The sequence below is a fragment of the Penaeus monodon genome, chromosome 15 (assembly GCF_015228065.2).
Source record: "Penaeus monodon isolate SGIC_2016 chromosome 15, NSTDA_Pmon_1, whole genome shotgun sequence".
NCBI classification, from domain to species: domain Eukaryota; kingdom Metazoa; phylum Arthropoda; class Malacostraca; order Decapoda; family Penaeidae; genus Penaeus; species Penaeus monodon.
In genome coordinates this window covers 4,010,441-4,010,708 of record NC_051400.1, presented here as the reverse complement: position 1 = coordinate 4,010,708, position 268 = coordinate 4,010,441, and positions in this window count along the sequence as shown.

The following is a 268-nucleotide window of genomic DNA, read 5'->3' as shown; positions in this document are numbered from 1 at the left end:
CTCTAGGAATGTTTTTAAACAAAGTATCAGTTAGAACTACAACCTCGGGGAAAGATGATCAGTTATGAAAAAAGTAATGTAATTTTGCTCTTCTTATTCGCCGCGAAAAAAAACAACAGCATAGAGCTTACGTTTCTGTATGTCAGTGAAATGTATATACGTGAGACATGCACACTATTATAAAATGTATATTACTGCAATCACGGGGTTGGCTTCCATACAGCTTGATAAAATATTGCAGAAAGAAAGAAACATACACACAATGTTG